Source organism: Cuculus canorus, chromosome 3, assembly GCF_017976375.1.
Source record: "Cuculus canorus isolate bCucCan1 chromosome 3, bCucCan1.pri, whole genome shotgun sequence".
Taxonomy (NCBI): domain Eukaryota; kingdom Metazoa; phylum Chordata; class Aves; order Cuculiformes; family Cuculidae; genus Cuculus; species Cuculus canorus.
Window position 1 is genome coordinate 39161447 of NC_071403.1, and position 22920 is coordinate 39184366.

Below are 22920 nucleotides of genomic sequence, written 5' to 3' on the forward strand. Positions count from 1 at the left end.
TGAGAGAACAAACAGATGGCAGAAGGAGTAGGTATGCCATTGTAGCAACTCTGAATTGTAGGTATTTCAGATTTTTACCACAACATTGCTGGAATGCTGGGAGATGTTCCAAATTACCTCACTAGCTCATTTCAATTACATTCTTTTTAAAAGTCAGGGAAGATGATATGAGCCTGGGGCAGCAGGCAAGTAAAGAAAGCGGGAAAGAGACAGACAAGGAAGGAAGGAAGGAAGGAAGGAAGGAAGGGAGGGAGAAAGGGAAAGAAAAAGGAAAGAGAAAGAACATGAGAAAGAAATAGAGAAAAAGAGAGAATGAAGAGAGAGAGAGAAAGAAAGAGAAAAGAAACATAAAGATGCCTCAGAACTCTTCTTTCACTTTTCAAACATTTTTCTAAAGGTGTCACGATGTATTGAGCCCTAAGGCAACAGCCTAAAAGCTCTTCTAAGTTGTACGTGGAGAAAGCAGGAATAATACCACAGGTTTTAGCTATGATTTACAATGATATGAATGAAAGTTGAACCTGGCAAAGCTCCATCTACTTAATGAAAAACTAGCTGAAGAGAAAAAAAAAAGAGACTGAAAAAAGACTGATAGATGATTAGCAAGAACTAGCATGAACATGATTACAGCACTTGTATATCTATCATTGACCACAATCTGTTTAATAATAAATATTTTGTTTCTAGTTTTTCTAATTGCACTATTCCCATTTCAAATCTACAAAGCTATGATTATCTGCCAGTTTCTTATAAATGTCAGAACACAGAGAAGTCTTGGATATGGATTAGAAACCGTCCAGTGTTATTCAAGGAAAATATCTGCACATGGTGGTGTGACAGAAAATAGGAAGATAACAATAGGAAAAACAGACCAAAAGAGACATCAATAACCACCTTGCTTCTCATCTCCTTGTAACACTATCAGTGCTTGCCTCTAGCCCAGCATCTCACTTCTGAAGGCTCCTTGAATACAGAGAAAGCATGCAAGGAAATCAGTTATCTGATTATCTCCTCTTCTATATCATTCCTTCTGAGGCTCAGGCTTCTGCTTAAAAATGCCTAATAGCAATACTATATCCTCAAAGGCAGAGAAACGAGAGCTGGAAAGCTCTTTCTTACATCACTGTACATAGCCCCTGCCAAGAAGAATTGCTCCCTACAGTAGATTCATAAGTGTTTCCTACTATCCAGCTCTAAATGACTGAAGTGATAGGGCTTCCGTTGTCTCCCTGGGGAGGTTTCAAAACAGCCTATGCAAGCATGCTGTTATGAGAGCAAGAGACAGTGATTTCATTGTGTATCACATCTCAAGGTTTCTACAGCAAGGTTGGCTCCATGCTGCACCTGGAGCAATCTGAATCATTCTGATCATGCAGTGGTGAAATTTCCTGTTCACTTGTCATTATGAGCCTGACGGGCAACACCACCATGAGCCAAAGTACTAGTGAGCCAAATTCCTAGGCAGCTCAGCTTGAAATAGATTCCATTCTAGGATATGACCCTCAAGTGAAAACATCTCGTAACTCTGTTTGGCTTCAATCCATGTCCCTTGGAAATCAGTGGACAAGGGAGAAAGCCCTCTAAGTAAGCTCTTTGGGACAGTGACTAGCAGACTGTGAGCACTGATTAACATAAGTAAATAATAGTAATAATTACCATAAAAGTTGTTGAAAGTCAATCTGTGCAATTGTTTCAGTAAACTAACATGATATATTACAGGCCAGGGTCAGGAAATACCTAACTCCCTGATGATGAAAGGGATGGAATTAGTGGGTTCTGAGTAGTTTTCAAGAGGTCAATGAGTTGCACATTTAGAAAATAACAATACTTCTGTAGTGGTGATTCAGGGCTTGATTTTGATCTAGCTCTTCTCCTCTGCTTGGGTAACTCCAGTGGCTCCTGTGAGACTTTTCTTGATTGACATTGGTGCAGCGGGGCAATAGTACCTTGATATGTAAGCCGTGAATATTTGGTAACGTTTACAGTGTCTGTAGCATTCCTTTCTGCAAAACAGTACAGACGTTAGTGGTGAGCTGGCACCAGAAATTACCACAATGGTATAAAATAAACCACTAAATGAATCCTCTTTCCTCTATGTGATTAAATACAGTCTAAAAAAGTTCTCTTTTTAACTTATTAAAGCTGCTACTCTTCCCAGGCAGATAAAATGAATCTTAGCTTAATAACATATTTTGTTAATCTATTGGGTTTTTTTAAAGAAGCACTTTTAAGGATCTCAGCACAGGAAGCACACATTGCTAAGGGGTTATGTATTTGTACTTCTGGGTACAAAACCAATCTCCTCGAACTCCTGATAATGGTTTCTAAAACATTTCTATAGTTCCAATAAGGAAATATTTAGCATTTTTAAATGCTGCTAAAACACTAGAATCGTAACACCTGCAATCTTCTGCATTTTTCAGAAGTTCGTAATTTCAGAAGAGTTTTGTGTTGGTGTAATTCTGTTTCCTATGAGGTAAATGAGGGATTTCCTGCAGACTTCAACAGTGGCAGATACAGGTAGATGCTGAGCACAAAGTCTCATTCTAGGTGACTTTTCTGTACTGAAGCTAATTTCCAGGAAAGCCAACATCACAGCAAGCATATTGGTTGTTTTCAAGCTCCTTTGCTCCTTTCATTTCTACATATAACTATAAATAAATTCAGGCATTTTGGTTTTAATAAGCTCTATTCATAATGACACTATCCTTAAATAGCAGGAATTCACAGTGGTAATATAATGAATTATTTTCCATGTTGTTTGCAAGTTGATTAAGTGCAATCACAGTGGCTTAGTTCAGATTGTTCCTTTATGGAATACATTTAAAAAAAAACCAAAACATGGTCATCCATGAAGGACTTCATAAAATGTCCAGGCTGTGAAAGGCAGTCAGCAATCTGCGCAAGTCATGTTCAAAACCTTTGTTTGACGGACTTTCCCAGAACACTCGCAAAATGTTAAATAGCAACTGTACATGGAATTAGAAAAGGGACAGAATCAGCTGACCTGAGAAAGATCTGAACTCATATTTCTTCCCACAGCCAACTGTATCATACAATTTTTTCTGCAGACATTATGCCTGATAAAATCTTCCAGGCTCTGAATATTCACTGCTCGGTCATTTATTGTCCCTTTTTATAAACAGGTCAGGGGAGGTATTTGTGAACATAGCATATTTTTTTCCAAAGCCATCAGGCAGCCAATATTTTTCAGTACAATACTCTACTTGTCTTGGGCATCTTTTTCATTCTGAACAAGGGCATGAATGTTTCAAGATCAGAAAGACAAGAGACTTATTTACATTTATCCCTATTTTGTTGTACTATTTCTTTAAATACTCTTTCATTCCATTCCACCATCCTTACCTTCATGAGCTGTTGTAAAGAGCCAGGCTTCTGCATGAATTATTACAGTTTTGTTGCAGAATATCAGACCCTGTGGGACCCACTAGGGTAATGAGCCAACCTTAATGAACAGTTTTTTGCTTATATCTCTTTGCAATTTAATACAGTATAAAGACATGGAAACAGTCCCTTGGGTGATATATTAAAAGTTGCCTATGGATTAGGCTCTTACAGCACACAAGACCCTCATAAGTATTTGAACTTCTTTAGTGTGCTAGCTCTATATTTCTAAATTCATCAAAGTCTGTCTGTGTCAAGCCTTAAAATTCCATTGACTTTTCTAAACAAGTTAAAAACATTTCTGTCTTTTTGATATTTGCATTTTATTGAATACTTAATGGTCCCGTATTTCCTATATGACACCTATACGACCCAGTGACCCACTGAAATGCAGCAGTGCCTGTGATGACCTAGTAGAGATGGGAACACAAAAACAGAAAACACAGCAGTAGCAGGGGGCTGCAAACACTCCTGGTCATACTGGTTAATACTGTGCTGGGACATGAGTTAAAGTTAAGAGTTTAGTCATTCTTAATGACTTCCTCCTGAACCAAGTATTCAAGGTACTTAAGATGGAATGACGAAATGTTGGATGGCACTGTGTAACAGGGACCAAAACAGGCTCAGATCCGACACCCTAGCAGGACCAACAAAAGCACTCGATATCTATGCCATTGTGACTAGTTTCAAAAAGGGAAATTGTGTAAAAATGTGTTTAAAAATATGTAGGATTACATTAAAAAGGAAACTTTAAACTTCTAAAAACTAAAGAGTAAAGTCTTTACAGATGGCATGCAGATAATTTAGTGTATCAGAGGCACAAAGAAAATACATACCAGATCTTTAAAAAGACCATGAAAAGACAAGAAGAAAGCAGGTAGAAGTGCAACAGATTGAAGAAGGTATCCCTCAGTGTGCTAAGGTTGTGTCCAAGTTAGGAGAATGGCAAAGATCATGAGCTCTGGAAGGTTAAAAGGAAAAAGTACCTTCCCTCACCCTTAAGAAGGGGAAGTTTGAGAAATTATTTGCAATACACATGAACATGCATAATAAATCATTTTTCAAAAGTGTTAGGCAAAGGCAGCTTGCCAGAGACTCTGCAGAACAAGAGATTATTTTAGTCATAAAGAGTAAAATGGCATTCTCTTTAAGACGACGTGCAAAATTATGTTTCCGCTACAGCTTTTTGGGAATATTTCTACACTACAAACCTTCTTTGCACAAGATGCACCAGATTATCTCCTTCAAATTGATGCTAAAAATCATGTGAAACTGCAGGAAGATATTGTCAAAGTAACTGGTAGATGGCATTCAATACAGATAAATGCAAACTTTTCTCCTCCCCTGCAACCACACTGGAAGGACGGGATGTCATCCAGAGGGACCTGGACAGAGTGGAGAAGTGGGCCTCTGAGAACTTCATGAGGTTCAACAAGGCCAAGTGCAAGGCCCTGCTCCTGGGGCGGGGCAATCCCTGATTTCAGTACACAATGGAGGATGATGTGATTGGGACCAGCCTGCAGAGAAGGACTTGGGGGTGCTGGTCAATGAGAAGCTCGACACGAGCCGGCAATGTGCACTTGCAGCCCAGAAGGCCAACCATATCCTGGGCTGCATCAAAAGCAGCGTGGCCAGCGGGGAGAGGGAGGGGATTCTGCCCCTCTATTCCTCTTTTGTGAGACCTCATCTGGAATACTGTGTCCAGTTCTGGAATCCTCAATGCATGAAGGAGATGGAGCTGTTGGAATGGGTCCAAAGGACGGCTACAAAGATGATCGGAGGGCTGGAGCACCTTCCCTACGAGGACAGGCTGAGAGAGTTAGGCTTGTTCAGCCTGAAGAAGAGAAGGCTCAGAGGAGATCTTATAGTGACCTTCCAGTACCTGAAAGGGGCTCCAGGAAAGCTGGAGAGGGGCTATTCACAAAGGCTTGTGGTGGTAGGACGAGGGGAACAGGTACAAACTGGAGACGGGCAGATTTAGACCGGATATTAGGAAGCATTTCTTCACCATGAGAGTAGTGAGATGCTGGAACATGTTGCCCAGGGAAGTTGTGGATGCCCCATCCCTGGAGGTGTTCAAGGCCAGGTTGGATGGGGCCTTGGGCAGCCTGATCTAGTGGGAGGTGTCCCTGCCCATGGCAGGGGGTTTGGAACTAGATGATCCTTATGGTCCCTTCCAACCCAAACTATTCTATGATTCTATGATTGTTTAATAACCTATATACCTACTAGGTAAGGGTCTGAGATACTGTTACCATGGAGGAATAAAATCTTTCATTGTAATAGATATGTGAAAACATCATCTCAGTGTTCAGGACTGTTCTGCTGAGGCCTTTTTCTGTGTTCTGTGTTCTGTCCTTCTTATCTCAGAAAATATGTGGCAGGACTACAGCAGACATAGAGGTGAAAAACAAAGGTGATCAGCAGTGAGGAGTGGCTTCAGTGCGAGTCCCAAATAGGCTAAAAGCACTCTTATACCTGGAAAAAGGGTGAGTGACGGCTTTATGACAGATGTGCTGAAGGACACAGAGCTGGGGATAATGATTGGGAGGTACTTCCAGTGCAGGAACTAGAGGGTATGAAGTGAAGGCAGAGATTTTTCAAAACAAAAGGATATATTGTTTCTTGTTACGTATACTCAAGCCATGGATTTACTTGCCATAGGACATTGTGGATAATCAAAGTTCAGAAATGATCTGAAGGTTCAAAAATTATCAGACGAAGTTACTGAAGAAAATTCTGTCAAGAATAATTTAATGCAAAAATGCCATTTCTGCTTTGAGAGCAACTAATCACTGCAAACTAGAAGAACATTGTGGGGGTGTACCACCAAGTAGTCATTTTGCACTTATGCTTTGCCTGTACATCTTCTGATCACTGACAGAGGCAAGATCCTAGGCAAGGCAGATCTCTGAGCTGATCCAGTAAGCCTTACTTTCTAATTGCTTTCTGAGATAGTCTGAACGCAGAGGAGATCTTTCCCCTGCACTACTGCTGAGCCAGCTCCTGTTCTTCAATTTGGATGAGGCAATTGCTTTTCAAGGCTCTCTGCCCTCAGCGCTCAAACTGAAGAACTTCTTTTCATAACTTTGACAATAGGCTGGAGTCTAAACACAGCTGAGGACGGTGCTCCCCCCTTCTCCCATCTCTTCCCTGTCATTTATTTGATACAGCACACCTGTGGCAGTGAAGGAGATTTGAAAGAAAAATAGTATGGGACAGGGGAATCCATTTTTCAGTAGCTTAATACAGAGAGAGACCAGAATGAATGGGACTAGAGTCAAATGTTGCCCTGGGGATGTAGGAAGCTTATAAAGATGATGATATAATGTTGATCTAGTGATCTCTACAGTATGAGTAGTATTTTACACAACTATTTTTTATAACTAAAACCAGTTTTTCATTAATTCATTTTTATGTGTAAAAAGATCCATAGGGAGACCTGTGAAACAGAGTACACATGGTTTTTCTGCCTGTTCTGACATCTGAACTTATACAGCTGGCTGTCACTGGATTTTTTCTAAACGTGCCTCTTTTCTACTTGCATGAGAAAGAAAGAGGTTGGTTGCAATCAGTTACTCAGCCTGTCAGCCTTTCAGTCAGCCATACCAAACAGGAAGGCTGGCCGTTACATTAAACTGAAAGATCAGCCCCATCTTAAAATACCTGAACCAAATGCTGGAAGCATTAAAAGTCTGCTTGCAAGCCTTAGGAGTGGGAAGGCGGAGATCAGAGTTTGTACACAAGCATCACTCTTTGCTCTCCTGTTTGGAAGGAGGTCATCTCTTGACCCCAACACATACACCTTTGCCAGAACTTTGCCAGAACTGGGCGAGGAAAAGAGTGTGGGAGAAAAGCACTACAAGCTATGCAGTCCATATGGTCAGAGAGGCAAACCACAGAGAAGGGACAGCCTTGATAAGAAAGACGAGAGTACATAGAGAATGCACGTTGTCAGCTTAGTAGCATTGGGACAGACAAACAAAACTCCAATATGCTACCTCATTTGCCTCAGTTCTGCAGGTGTGTGCACCCAAACCACTCCAAGAAGCAAGGCTTTCTTCTGCATTGACAAATATCAGCTTTACTAAAGTTCTCATGGTGTGAAAAGAATATCAGTTAAAGCCCTGGGGATAGACTTCTCTCTTCTTTTTGCGAGCAGCCTGGGGACATAATAAATCAAACAGGCTTTAAAAAAAATTAAAAAAAAAAAAAAGAAAAGAAAACGCTGCAAACATTCTCCATGATATGTCAGTGGGAAGTTGCTGAGCTGTTTTTACTCTGCAAGAATTATTCCAATTGTCCTGAAAGAAGGAGAAAAGTGTTCTCCTGTTATGGAGAGCTGTGACTGTTTTACAGAATACCTTCAAAAGCCCATCTACTCTATGTAAATGCAGGCCAAGTCACCTCCTACACATGATGGGAGAACAGACGAGTATTCATTCTTCTTGCACTTCCTTGGAAGAGAGGAAATGGTACAATTTTGTCAAGGTTGGGGGTTTTTTGAGGGGTTTGTTGTTGGTGGTTTTTTTTGTTAAATGTGTATTAGATCAAAAAATAGACCCAGACTTTACTTTAAATGGATTTGTGTGTCAGCTTCTAACTTCCAGCAGTGATGTTAATGGTGAGACAGATTAGAAAATTGGAAAAGCAGTAGGTGAACAGGAGTTCATACAAAAAAGGATGGGAAAACATCCAAGCAAGCGGCATCAGCAAGAGAGATTATAATTGAATTAAATGATGAAAAGAGTAATGGGTCAAGTGATGAAAACAACAATACAGCCTTTCAAGGCAATAAGGATTAGAAAAGCCATCTTCCAACTCACAGAAAATCAGTCCTTCATTCTGCTAACACAAGAGCAATTGTAAATTCTGTTGATTAAGTTTGCATGCAATGAGGTATTAGATTTGCTGTAAGATCTGCAATGCATAGTTTAAGAACTATGCCACAAATGCACAGTGAATATTTTGAGTAATTTTATGCCCATAGGATGTTTACGGACCACAAGTGTGAGTTGAGGTCATAATAGAAAAAGTGCACTACAGAAATGTTAAGATTGTCCAAAAGTCTTTTCATTTTTCTTGAACTTTGTGTGACATTGTGATACAGGCTGTCAAATTTAGCACACAGGCCAATAATTGCTGTGTATATACCACAGAAGAAAAGCCATCTCACTATTTTTAGAAGAAAACAGCAGGATAGATCTAATTATGCTGCAGTAAAAGAGGAAAGTGATGCAGAGTTACTAAGAGAAAATGTCTTTTCCTAGACTATACTAACATGAAATCTGGGGTGTAGCGAAGAAACCAATAGGATATTGAATGAAGCAAATGAACCTCCAACAGAAAGTGAATTGATTTAATTTGTAACAGCTATGGGAGCTGTTACTTTTTGCCATAAGTGTCCACATGATGGTCCCGGAACAAAAGCTTCCTTAAACAGGTTTTCAGTGTCATTGCAGATAAATAAAGGTTCTATCTGTGCAATGATCACTTTTAAAACTGCAGCTCTATAAATATTGTGGCTGTCTGTGAGAGCCCTTGATTACTGACCACTGATGATCAGCAGACTTGGCGTGATAGTTGTCTAGTCGTGTGCTCAAACCATATTCACTAGCTCTACAGTTAAATTATAATAACAGCAATGTATCAGCAGTGGTGGTTCAATTTATATAACTACTTTGTTACATTTTAGCTAGTTAGTGCATTTTGATCATGTAATGAAAGATGCTGCTTTGCGTTCTTTGAGTATTATAGTAAGTTGAATTGTTAAAATGCTTTACATTTTTTTTCTATATCTGGACTGCAGATACAAAAAAGCTGCTAAGATAGAAGAACAAGACATTCCTACGTGAAAAAATACGAATAACAAGTAGCACAGGACTGTGTCTGATGCATGAAAGTGCTACATGTGCTAAACTGATAAAGTGAGGCTTATTGTCTCTTACTTTGTGCTTCAGGAGTTTTAATATTCTAAGAGACTAGAGAGTTCAAGTGCTGTAGCAGGAGTAATCTGGAGAGCAAGAAACATTGCCTAAGTGCTGGGGCTCTCAGGCTGTCACATTCCTACCTGGGCTGGCTCTCAGACAGAAGGGTGGATGGAGGTCTGCAAGTGTCTCAAATGCTGTGCACACCAACAACAAACTCAGAAAATGTTAACACTCCAAAGTTTGGGATATTTTTTTTTTTAATAAATTTCAATCACCACAGTAAATATTCAAGGCTTTGAGTGGCTTCTTTCTGCTTGCAATTGAAAGATATCTAGGCTGGGAATACTTGGGGAGTGTAGGGAGGGTATCTGCTTTTCCTCTAAATTCAAGATTGAGTTTCCTGTTGCTTAATGCTAAATAATATGCAAGGCAGGAGTCAATATCTTCTGTAGTCTGAGAAGAAGCAGTAACTTTTCTCACGGTGAGAGTCTCCACAGCTTTCTGATGAAAACGAGCAAGTTTCTTGCTGTGGGTGAATTGGTGCAGTTCCTCTCAAGTTGATGAAAGTCTGGCTTTAAGAAATTGTTTATCAAGTGTTTCTTGTTTTGGATATTTTCTCTTTTTAGACCACTTGTCACTACTGGTCAGTGAAACACTTCCACCAGACTGGGAACACTCTGTTATGAAGTCGCTGATACAAATATCCTTGTCCAGCTAATGCAATATTAAATGCAAAAGAACTTTACAGATTTGTGATACGCTTTCAAGTCTGAAAGGAACTCATTTTTATAAAGGAACATGACAGGGGTCTGGAAATTGTCATCATATAAGACTTAAAAATATGTTGTAAAACAAAGATCTTGACTTTTTAGACCCTGGGACATTTTGGAGGGTGGCTGGTGCTGCTTTGGTTTTATGTTTTGGACTGCTCCTTTTTTTTTTCTTTTTTTTTTTTTTCTCATTTCTAAAGCTACATTCCATTCCATAACATTTTCTTCAAACTTTCCTGCTTTTCTAAGGGCACAAATTATATTACGTGCTCCTGACTAAAGTCAGGATATATGTGTGGAGCCAAGTCTGTTCTCTCACATGCTGCTGTAAAAAAGGTCAGCTTTTTATCATTCACTTAGCCCCTTGTTTTTCTATTTCTACAGGAATCACTTTATCAGCAGGGTATAATTTATAACTTCCTCCCTGTAATATAAGTGCAAATGCTGAATTTCACTGACATAAATTGTATGCAAAGGATATGCTTGAAGTTAAATCAGGCTTATGCTCTTGCAGCTTTAATTTGTATTTTATAAAAAAAAATAAATGAAAAAATATAGTGTAGAGATCTTTTCCCTGGAAACTTAATTAACTCCTAATGAATCCCACAAAAATTTTCTATAACAAAATGAAATAATGAAATCTGCAGTTTATCTCACAAAGCATCAACTCTTTACATTTTAGTGAAATAAAAGGGAAATAAGTATACAATCACTCTTCTGAACATGGAATTAAAGAACAGAAAAAGAAAACAAGAAGCTCTAAACAATGATAAGAGATGTTCATAAAATGAGAGACACTGTGTATTGAAATTTGGGATAGGAGCCAGCAGGAACCCAGCAACAGGTAAAACAGGAAATCCCAAATCCAGTGAGCTCCTTTGTAATTCAAGATGCCGATCTCAGTGTCTGTAATGCTGGTAATGTGTAGTTTCTGAAATCTAGGATGACACAAAACCATGTGGGAAGGAGGGAAAGCAACTTGCAGTGTTGGATTGTTCGGCTTTTAACAAAGGATAGCTGAGAAGTTAATTGTATCCACGCTTATTCCTACGAATGCAGGTAACTCGATCTCGTGACATCTATGGATGAAGCTCACTCTTCAGCTTCCTGTGAAGCTTGGCACAGGGTCTCCTATTCTGCACAGACCCACAGGAGATACAAACGTTATCAAGGCAGCAGGTAGCCCTTGTTTGCTTTCGTCATTCAGCTTCAGAGCGGTGATAAGGTTTCTTCACCCAAACTCAAGCATGCTTTTCCTAGGAATAACCAGAGCCAATACATGATACATTTTTCTGTTAGTAGATTAGCTATGTATCTTGCAACACAATTCACTTCTTTAGGTATTATTTGGAAGTTCCAATTCACGTGCTTTAAGGAAAAGGAGACACTACATTTACCTATCAGTGGAAATGTACACGTTAGAGTTTACTGTCTTCCTCGGCCACTCTAATTAGCATCATCTGTATTAGGATCTTGTAGACCTAGCTGAGAATCATCACAGAGGGAAACACTAGGGACTACTTTTACCATTAACGTAATTTCCCTCGCAGTAACATCTGGATTTTTTTAACCCAACTGAATCTTTAATTAACTTAAAAATCCCTTTGGCATCTGTTTCCCAGATACATAAAACCAGCAGGGAGAAAAATCTTCATTGTTTTGCATAGCATGCTGTCAAAACATCAATTAGAAAGAGGAGGGTCATATAGTGAATAACCACCTTGGCAATACGAAAGAAATTACTGCCAATTAAAAGAATCATGAGGGTTTTCTTTAAAATAATGCTCCCAAACATCTACTGGAAATCTAGCAGCTTCTCCAGACATAATGGACCCGGTTTGCTCCTAGATATTGATGCTATCCCATTAAGGTTGGAAGTAATGATTTAAAATGTATGTATTGTGGCTTTTCCCATTATGACTCAGAACTAAGAAACTCCAGGAATAAAGAACATGTTCTGAAATGCCAGAAGCACCTGTTTCAGAGCCTGCCTACTTAGTTGCCAGATTCAGAAACTCACAGGGTTCAGCTAGGACAGCATGTCTTGAAGCAACCTTCATTTGAAAGACTCCTATTAAGCAGAGGACTCTGAAAAAGTTGACTTAAAGCCATGGAAACCAAAGAAAGTCTTTTTCTCCTCTTCAAGAATATTCTTGCTGTACTACAAGAGCCAAATTGTGGCAGCCTGTGAACAGCTCCCTCACCACAGGTGACTCAAACCTACTGATTGAACCACTAGAGCATGGTAAGGAACGACAGGTTCTCTTTTCTGAAGAAACTCAGAAAAACTTTGTCTGTTAATGCTTTTTAAACTTGAAAACTGCCCAGTGATTTTTCTGCAATTTCCTAATTTTCCAGCCTCGACACATCCAAGTTTCCAAAGACTGTCATTGGTGTGAAAGAGCTGTAAAGCAGAAAGTATAACTCTTGCTTTTCATGCCAGAGTAACTACAACTGAAATAGCAGGAGTATTCATCCAGTAATATTAGCGCAACAACACTATGATACTTTCCTTCATTTTTAGTTCTGGAGCTTTAATGAAGAATTCCTGTACATTATTGATCTGTTTCAGAGCCACTTCAGAAAGAACATCACAGTCCTGGTGAAATCCTGGACAGAAGTTGGTCAGCGGAAAAACTCCCAAGCCAACACCATATTTAGTTTAAAATCTGAATTTCTACATGAGCTCACTTTAGACGAGAGACCTGTGCTGTAGTTCTGAAGCCCTTTCTTCACTCTCGACTTTCGTTGGCGTGGATCAAAGACAATCTTCTCACAAGTTAAGTTTTTTTTAATTAGCATTATAAAGTTACGCTGTCAGAGTCAAAACAAAAAGAAATATATTCTCCAACTGCCTTACACTGAAAGTGATGTCAGAATCTCCTTTGTGACTCAGTAAGCTATGGTGCTAAAGAGTTTACAAAATGCATAGAATAGCCCTCATTGAAAGGGTCTGCAAAAGACCATCTCTTCCAACCTTTCATGGTAAATGGAGCCTAGATGAGATTAACTAGCATCCTGTCCAGTCATGTCTTGAAAACCTCCAGTGATGAAGACTCTACCATGCCCCTGGGCAGGTTGTTCCAGTGAATTTATTTCTTATACTGAAATGAAACCTCTGTGTGTCCAACTTGTACCCACTACCCCTTGCCTTTCCCATGTCTCCTCTTGTGAAGAGAGAGCTTCCATCCTATTTGTAGCCACCCTTTAAATACTGAAATACTGTGATGAGGTCCCCTTTGACCTTTCTCTCCTCCAGGGACCAAAGATCTAATTCTTTCAGTGTTTCCTGTTACAGCAGGTTCTCCAGCCCACTCATCCTCTTAGTGGCCCTCCTTTGGACCTTCTCCAGTCTGTCTGCACCCTTCTTGAATTGTAAGGACCAGAACTGAACACAGTACTGATTTTGGTTAAACTGAACGCACTTTTTTATTAATCAGACAGCATTTCCCACTTTCATACTGATGGCAATTTCAGACCGTTGTCTCAGTGAACAAGTTTAAAAACCAGACAACATAGGTTTTGGCCAAGGGTAGAATAACTGAGCACAATCCTGTGTTGTTTTACATGAAGCCACAACAGCAATGTTAGATTAAGTTAACTTGGATTTTTTGCCTATTAAGTAGCTGTGTGCATTGCTTAGCTCAATTAAACAGTTCGTGATTCAGAGGAAATTCTGACTTCTGATTTGGTTGCAAACCATGAAAAAACTAGGTTTCATCTTTTCTTCCCTTGAACAAGTGTAAAGTCAGCTTCTATTAGCAGGGCAACCATATCCTTTGCATTTTACCAGATTGCAAGTATTTTCTGCCAAGCTTTAAGAATGTTCTTGCTCTTCTAACTGCTGCAAACTACAGAGTGTAAGAATAACGCTTTTTTGCCATCTCCAGCTAGCTAAGGTACTCTATCCCGTTCTGGTGGGAATGAATGAAGCTGTACTTATCTTTGTCACTTTGCATCAGGGCCTGAGTAATACAATGGATGGGAAAGGACATCCTAAGTAAAGATTGTCCCAGTGTTCTTGGCACCATGTCATACAACCTCTTTAATAAATTTGTCAAGCTCTATCTTACAACAGCTCAGCTGGGTATGAAGCCTGTCAGCCCTCTGGGAACACCAGCTAGCACTGGCTCTTAAAGCATAGCCAGAAACACCTCCTTCTCGTCCACTGGTGTTGATCTCCGCTTCCCACAAGAGCACATATAAATCTGCTAGCATATGAGACTGTTTCTTCATGCCAACAGATCCAGTACTTGCAGCATAGGTAAGTCTACTCAACACATTGCTGAGAGCTCTAGGCTGAACACCTTCTTTCTGAGGTGCTGGTGGCTGTCCTGCTGCTCCTGAAAAGAATCAACATGAAGAAAATGAAGTCCTAACTCCCAGTCTGAACTGAGGTCCATTTTTGCCTGTTTGGTTTCACAAACATCTCTTGCACCTCTGGCATTCCTCCCATTCCCACTACATCTTGGAGATGAGACAAGCGCTTCCGGGAGCATCTCACGTTAGTTAGGGTTTGAACAGTTTAAAGAGAAGAACAAGTAGGGCTGAGACCTGGGCTTTGATTTTGATTTAATGTCCAGTGTGATCTCAGCCAAAAAGTAAATATTAACTGCCTATAATAGGTGTTTTCAATGTTATTTTATATATATATATCAAATGTACTCTGTTGATCTGAACCTACAGCAAGTCAAACACATTCCACTGCTGAAGCAGTATCAAATCCAAGAGCAAAAGTCCCAGGGCATTACAAGGAAACTTTTTATTGACTTCAGCCTGTGCTGGCCTGAGCACTTATTTGGCAATTTTCCTTAGTGACGAAAAAGGGAAAAGCAGCATGCATCTTCTCCTGGGAGACAGAAAACATCTTGTCTGCCTCTCATTCACCATTTCAAACAATAATTCTCCTTTATAAATGTGTATTGTTTCTGGCAATAATTATGGATATAAAGCCAGATAAGTTTGGTGTAAATTAACATCACTCTGTGAAGTCACTGGAGGTGTGCCAGAATATACCAGTTGAAGGCATGGCACATAACGTGATGTCCCTGGAGCTGTGCCAACATATACCAGTTGAAGGCATGGCCCATAGTTCCATACATCTGCATCTTCATATTGTGCTACTTTATTAACAGCTGCCAAGTATTCTAAAACCAGAAAGCATAATTTTGCCTTTCAAGGTCTGTGGGCCATGGGCTGTTTCCTCAATACAACTATTTTACTGGCTCTCTGAGAAACACACTGTGTACGATTAAGGTTTCTAGACCCCTTCCCAGTGCAAATAATAAGTAAAAATTGCATTTGATCCATGCAGTGTTTCTGCTTGTCAAAAGTGGTTTGGACCTAGTGATCTGGCAACATTCTAGATTCAAAAAAATGCAGTGGTATCAAACTGCTTCTTTCAGTTCTTCATACACAGTCAGTCGGTAGATAGTAGATAGGAGGCTGTGATCATTTCACTGTATAAAAAAGGCGTTTGCAAATTCTACCTACATCTGAGGTATATTAGAAGACAGGTGCTCAGGCATTTATTCAGTGATTAATATCACTGCATGCGTAAATGTTTGATGAATATCACTATGTATTTATTCATAGATGACCGAAGATTTTCTTCCTTGTTTAAAAATAGAATACCAAATTCTAAGCTCCAGAGGATATTATTAATAATATTTGCAATCTGCAGTCACTGTGTTCTGCTGTGTAGTCTAATACAGGACACGAGCTTCTCTCTGAGGTATTTACAACTTTATGTTGACACAGGTAGTAAAACATATTTTTCCTTTGTCTCATCTAATTTACTCTGGAGTCAGCTACATAGCTAAAGCTTGTAACTGTCACCCCCATACTAACACTTGAGCTAGACCACCTAAAAGCACTTCTATTACACAAATACAAATGAGGATATTTGCTACAGATCAGCATTTTTCAGCAGACAATATAACCTTTGTTCAGCTGATAAGTGCTTGGGTTTTGTTGTTTGTTTTTTTCCTCTGAAAGAGTGGTAGCAAAAGTATAGCCTTCCTATTGGAGCCTGGGATCACAAGACTGTTGAGTGCAGTCTCTTGCCTTATCTAAACCTCTCAGTGATGGTCGCTCGGGAACAGACAGGCAATGCCACAGACGTTCCCAGACAGGAAAAAGTGGCCCCAGAGGAAAAGATTGAGTAGATCTTTGCTTAAATGAATTTGACAGCCTTGCTTAAAGAAAGATGTTTGTCCCTGTTTATGGACGTGTCCTTTCCCCCTGCTTTTGATTCCCAGGACCAGTGTTACTTTTTACTGTGTGCCTGACTGTCTGGGTAGGGAGCCTGAGGGTCGTGTGTCCTGCAGGCAGTGGGGATGGGTGAGAAACAAATCCACCAAGGCTGCTATTCACAAAGGGCTTGAGCCTTTTCCATAACATTTCCATTATCCTATTTAAAGCTTAATACCCCGATGATGGGAGTCTTTCCATTCACTTCTCTGGAAGCAGGATCAGTGGGTGCCCTAACCTGCACGTGTGTATGTATTTTCACGTGAACCCTCCTCAGGGTGGAAGAACAAAAACGTCAAAAACATTTCCCTGGTATTTAAGTTACAAAATGGAAGTTGTTAATAAACTTCTTGTTCTGAATCACAAATTTGTTTTTCAAGTTACTTTTTATATTCTTTTACCTGTCAGATATTATAGCAACTGTATTATTTTCAGAACTGAAATGTACTATGGACTTATTTTTCTGTCAATATTTACATTTTGAGCGTCTAGAAGAAGTAAAGGAATCTTCAGCCAGAGTTTAATTTTTGAGAGGATATATGTTATCTTGCTTGAAGATTTTCTTAATCAGTCAGATTTGTCCTGACTTTCAACTCCAGATAAGAAAATAGCCTACTTTATCACAAGGTTTTATTGTGTGGGGGCTTTAATGCCAACCAAAAATGGCTCCCAGTATCTTAGTTATTAAAGTCACATTTGCTGGTGATTATAGCTATTTCCGGCACAAAATGAAGTTTCCACAAATACTTAATAAGTCAAAAGAAGTCAAATAAATGGCATGCCTCTGGAAATATGAAATAAATTAATATTTTTCTGAGACTTGAGTATCTCTGTGCGCTGGGTTAACTGTGTGCAGGAGCTTATGTTTATTCCTGATAAAGTCTAAAACATCCTGGGTCTAATTAAGTTTCCCCAAATATATTGTTCCCTGTCTTCCAAGATGCTGAAAAAAATTGCAGTTTTCAAAGCTGGAACTGAACACTGTTCCCTGTCCTTTCCCAGCTACAACGCCTGATGGGAGACCATATTTCTAAGTGAGATCTCTTATTCCCATCTTTTCCTGCTGTAATACAAATCTTAGCAGGACAGCAATACAAGCAACCCCCTGGCTGGATCCTGGGGAAACAACAAATGTCGGAGGACTAAGCAGAAGGCAAGGGATGATCCCAGTACTGATGAAAGACAGAGTTAGGACATGAGGCCCTTGAAAGACAGGGGCTCATGTGAGTTAACACAATGAGAAGAAGGAGCGAGTCGGGCACCTCATGTATTGGAGTGTGTTTAGTTAATAAGCAGCAGCTCTGTCTTTGCTCTCTCCTCTTTGGTGTGGAGGAGTCAGCTACTTTCCATCACTAGAGAGATTTAGAAATTAGCCTTCTTCTGTGATCATAGTATATGAACTTCAGCTGTGATTTAAAAACTCAGAGATTTTTATAGTATCTGCTGTTATTTTGTTGGTTTTGCTGATATTCTTGCTATAAACTTTTATATAACTTATATATCACATACAATTTTTTTTCTAAATGCTTATCTAACAGATACGTTTTTAATATTGTGGCTGTAAATCAGAGAAATATGGTTATTGTAAAATTACTGATATTAACTTCAGTCCACATATTGTAGGAATTGAAAGCACACTAGGATGATCAGAGATGAAAAGAGCTCTAAAAAATGACAAAACAAAACAAAAAGTTATTTCAATGCTTTTTCTTCCCTTTCCCACAATCTTGTATTTCTGAAATAAGTGCCTGCAGAGCTGGATCCAAACCTCTTTGAAGCTGAAGGGAAACATGCTGTGGAGCTTTTGTCTGAGCCCTCTGCATGCTTCCGGTGCCCCAGGTTTAGAAGCCCACCATTGCTGCCCACTGCAAAGTGCCTACATTTGGTGGTTGCAAGAGGTAGATTAAGAGTGATTTGTATCCTGATAGTCCTGTGTCTTTTATGTTACATTTATTCCATAAGAATAAAAGAAAGTTTCTTCTTGTCTTCAGTGAATATAAGTAAAGCCGAATGTAAGAAGAGTAGTTTGGAATAGACACGACTATCAATAGGCCATAACAGTCTTACAGTTCACAAAACAGATAACTGTCCACAGTCAAAAAACTCAAAGCACAATCCTTGATGCAGACAGAGAAATTTATTTGTCTGCAGCTTTTCAGTGGAAAGAACAAACTTGTGAACATGGGCAGAGTATGATCTATTTAGTAGTAGTGGCCACATGCCACCAAATAATGGCAGAGTATCAATTATACCGAGACATATCCTAAAGTCATAATTAATTTTTAACTCTGGCAAACTGTCATGATGTTGGTCAAAGGTAGCAACTGAAGGACTTGGATAGATCTCTTGAGAAGATTTGGCCAAATGAGTTTGGGCAGCTGCAAATTAGAGTAGAGTTCTGCTGGTTTGTTCTCCTTAATGAATATCTCATTAAAAATCCCAGAGATACAAATTATTTGCAAAAGGCAACATAACCAAGGCCCTCAGTGTCCACTCGACTCATTTTTCTCATCTGAAAAGCCTTTCTTTTTGATCCAACCAAGCTGTCAGCAAGCGCTTCTGTACACAGTTGAGTTTGGCAATTGCTCGAAAGAGGGCATCTAAGTTGGACATGTCATGATGTAATGTGACATGTTTGCCTTGGATATAAGTACAAGGAGTATGAAAGTCTCCAACTACCAGTATTTACCCTCAGTTTCCAGCATTTTCACAGGTGGTTGCATGTTCTGCACCACAATACCTTCACACCATGTATATATTCATTCATTGACTGGAGGATGAAGACAATTCCAGATGGATTTCTGTATCTGGTTACTCTGTAGGGACCCTCCAGAGTCCTCTCTAGGGACTCTGCAGTTCATGGGTTGAGGCGGTCTCCTAAAGAGTACAGGCAGAACCCAAATCCCATAGTATGTAGTCCTTTGGCTACATATAATCTGATGCAGAGTGAAGTATGATTGTCAATAAACATTGATCTGTTTCTTTTCTTTCCATTCTATTTCTTCCAGAAAAATATCTGCAGGTAGTTTGTCATTGTCTCAGGTTTACTCCCAATGAAGTACAACATTTGAAAGGACTCCAACATTTCTAAATTTGCCAAGTGCAAATGCAAACATCCTCCGGTGCAATGGTATGCTTAATCTTTGAAAATGGGAAAGAAGAAGCTATCTTCAGCTGCCCTTTCTTCTCCTTAGTGTTCATCTTTGCACTACTGGGAAGGTGAGAGACCTCGAGGCTTCTAAAACAGCCCAGACAGTGACATTTTCACAGTTCCTCTCCTTATTTGCCAGCAGGCTCACAAACACCCCTTTAAGTTTCTGAACAGCCTCCCGCTTGATTCAGTGGCAGTTGGATTTGGCCCGCAGGCATGATTCCAAGTCTTTTCCCAGTGAGGCAGTGTTTCTGGCCTCTGTTAATTAAGAACTTGGAATCCCCTGCTCATTTCCAAACCTAAGAGCACCAGCGAGGGTGCACAAAGTGCTTGAGCCATGCCAAGAAGCCAGCTAGAATCATTTTCTTTGTGAGAGTTAATTATGTTAAATTAGGTGCCCTGCTCCAAGGGATTCAGCTGCAGAGGGAAGCACAAGAGAAGGTGTTAGTCAGTTTTGCATGAGCCATATTGAGGACTGTGATTATACAGGTCTGTGAGAAATCTGGAGCTGGCAAGCAATCTGTGCATGATGTCATCTTTCCCAGACGTGTGAAAAGGTTACAGGAACCTGCAGCAACCATCCCAGGAAAGCTTGGTCTTGTTGCTCCTGGATTTGGAGTGTATGGCTGCCTGGGCACACAACTCATTAGGGAGATACCTGTAAGGCAAACAAACCCCACTCCAAGAGCACGTTTATCTCATGGCACAAAATGCTGCGTGCCTGCAGATCAAAGCTGGTGGGAACAGATGCTGTTAGCAGAGCAGCAGCTGCACTCAGACCCTGTCCGCACCCTTCCTGTTCGCAGTGGCCTACCCAGAGGCTAATATGTTCCCAACAGGGTGATGATTGCCCCTTCTTCCCACCCCTGCTGCCATTCTCCAGGGTGTACCGGTGCTCGCCTCACTGTCTGTCTTCACATTCTCATTGTTTCTTTGGAAGGTGCAGATAGTGGGCTAGACGGTCCTTGGCTTGTGCTCTGATAAGGCTCTGGAAATTGTTCTCGTGTGTTACACAGAAAGCCGCTTGAAAGAAGGAACTCTACCCAAAATAACAAAAGTGACCTCAGGGGTCACTATTTTCATTTAAGGAAGGAGCTTGCACTCATCCAGATTGGAAAAGAAAAAGGTCAGACTCTGTTTTCTACTGTACTGGAGTAAGTTGGCATTAGTGATGTTACAGTGGTTTCCTGCAAGTGCTCTGGAGACCAAGTTCCACCTCTGCACTCAAGGAAATCTATATTTCCCCACTGTCCTGCAATTCTACGTGTTGTCCAAGTCATTTATGTCAAGTTTGGCCTATCACAAACTTTATCAGTAATAGTGTAGTCCTTTTCACAATAGTGAAAGTCTTTTTCAAAAGTAGGCTTCAAAATAAGCCTTTTTCAAAGTAGTGAAAGGTCCCGGCTGTCTAATAACCTTTGATCAGTCCATTAGTTTATGATCAATTCAACCTGTAAAACACAGGGGACTTGACTCCAACTTTCACTTGTGAAAATCAGGACCAACTGCCACAGGCATCAATGGGGCTAATCAGTGGAATTCAGATTTTAAAGTGCCTTCTGACTGGTATGTGTAAGAAAGAGAAGCTGTTCAGGCAGCTTTGGTCTGGAATCATCAAGTGGGAAATATAAGAATTCCTATGGGCAAAGCATTTCCCACCCCGCTTCCAGTGTGAAACTTAATTGGTTTGGAAGAGTCACCATCTTCAAAAGACCGTTTAAAATACACTGCTGGCAGGTATAGTTTGTGGTTTATTTTTCTGTGGTGCTTTCAAGCTCTACAACAAAACCAACATAACTGGATATAATCTAAAATAACTTCTCTCACTCAGGTCAAATATAACGTTATATAAAAATTGAAGTAAAAGTGACAGCCAGGAGTCCTAGATTGTCTGATATTTGAAGAAATCTCTGTGCTACCGCTACAAGGTGAAATAGAAAGGAAAATGAGCTACAAGGCTCTTCCCAGGAGGAGAGAGCAGGACACTCCAGGAACCTGTCTTCTGCTTATCTGGAGCCTTGACCCCAGTCTGCACCATTTGATCTGCATGCCTGCCACTGCTGGAGACTTATCTCGTGCAGTAGGAATTTGCCTGTGCCTCATGCACCCATCTTACAGTCCACTTACAAACTGGATTATGGGACTAACACTTCAACACTCACAAGTGGGAAACCTGAGAGCAGGTCATGGTCTCTGTCACAGGCGAGGTGTAACAGAGTCAAGTGGGAGGTCAAGCAGAACTAACTGGGTGAGATACAGCATATTTCATGATTCTTCCCGGCTGTAGGGAAGCTAAGTGTTGTCAGTGTAAAGGACCACTGAAAGCATGTTTAGTATCTTAATACTTAATTATGTAATTGAATATAAGCAATTTTGTCTTCCTTTCATCCCTCCCAAGTTTTTTCTTTACAGTACAATCTTAGACAAGTAGTGGAATTGCTTACTCAATTAGTGAGTTGCTTACCTTCCCAGAGCATCCTGCAGACAATAAGACTTCTAGGGAGACCGGGAACGACAGCCTTCTCAAAAAGCAGTGGCAAGCTGCAGAAAAGAAAGGAGGGGATATACTATAAAATTATGAATTGTTTGAGAGGAGACTTGTCTTCCATCTAAGAGGAAATATGAGCTAGATGACAATTTTTTTGTCCAGTACATTACATTCTGGTCCACAATTATTTCCCCTTCTTCCTCTCCCATACTGGGATATTAGTAATTTTCTGCATCTACTGTATGTGCAGTCCCAAGCCAATGTTTAGGATACATTTAATTTTCAAAACTCGTTGCATCATTACCAACGATGCCATCATTCTAAGGCAAAGCTGACAATTTACTCTTGGTTATGATTTCTAGTCTTCCAGGCATTTTATAGTCCTCAGTGTTTCTTAAGGCTTATGCTGGGGCAGTTGTCTCTTCCAGTTTACTCTGTTGGCTAACTGGAAGCCAGCAAAAAACATTTCTTGAAAATGGCAGGGGGGGAAATTTCCCGACCAAATTTTCTAGCAGCTTCTTGAGTTGTTAACTGCTGCGGGGGAGAAAGGAGCAGGCAGAGGCAGGAGGCTGCACTTACTGTGAGCAAGCATTTGGTTTTGCCTGGTGACACATGGCTTTCTGCATTAGAGTGCTCTGAATAAAATAAAAAATATCAAAGCCATGTGTCTGCTTGTGGGTGCCACATTCTTGAAGATCACAGTGGCCATCCTTCTGCACGAATGTCACAGAAACAGCTCAGTTTCATCCCACTCAAATGATGTGGCAATATTGTGAAACATGGAATAGAAAGGCATCCCAAAAACAGTCAAGTGAAGAAACCACCAGAGAGCTGGAAAGCGGCTGTAGAGACCCAAGTGCTGTCACTTTAAAAAGGCGACGGGCCTCGGCGCCTTTGAAATCATTTATCACGGAAGCCATAACA